The sequence below is a fragment of the Phytophthora parasitica genome (genome assembly GCF_000247585.1).
Source record: "Phytophthora parasitica INRA-310 unplaced genomic scaffold supercont2.57, whole genome shotgun sequence".
NCBI lineage: Eukaryota > Oomycota > Peronosporomycetes > Peronosporales > Peronosporaceae > Phytophthora > Phytophthora nicotianae.
In genome coordinates, this window is record NW_008649043.1 from 418,083 (window position 1) to 418,732 (window position 650).

Below are 650 nucleotides of genomic sequence, written 5' to 3' on the forward strand. Positions count from 1 at the left end.
TTTCAGCATCTGGCATCTCGCTCATGTGTGCTGCAGCCACCGCAGCAGCGGCAGCCTGGGCTCGTGTATGGACCATGGTGGAAGCTGTAGGCAGGATCTCGGTTATTTTTTTAAACTGAGTATTGGCCTATCACTAAAATGTTCATTTCTGCCACTCATAATCTCTGAGAGAGAACACGAGCGAAAAACACACCAGTAACGGCATATGCTCCCCCCCCATAAAGTGATATGGTGGACGGAGCTCCAAAACCTCGTGAGCACTGCTCGTGAGGTTTTTATACTGCTTGTTCGTTCTGGAAGCAGTGCTCCCACTGTGTTCGTCCGAGGCTTGATCACCGGTACTTGGTCAGCACATGGATTTCGAGGCTCTCCCCGGAAACGCGCCCGCTTTCTTAATCTGAATTATCAGATCTAAATCTGACAGACTCAGACCAAAATTTTACATTTAGGGTGTGCATATAAACGAAATCAAATTAGTCATGGCGCCAATTGCGGAGCGCGCTAGATGAAAATACGCCCGCTTTTCCGCCGAATTATGAGGAACAAAGAATTTTGTTTACTTAGTTTTTGTATTGAATCCGAAAAAACGCCCGCCTTACAAAACTCTACACACATAGAGTCCTCAGTCACTTTGCAATCTTCCAGCTAGC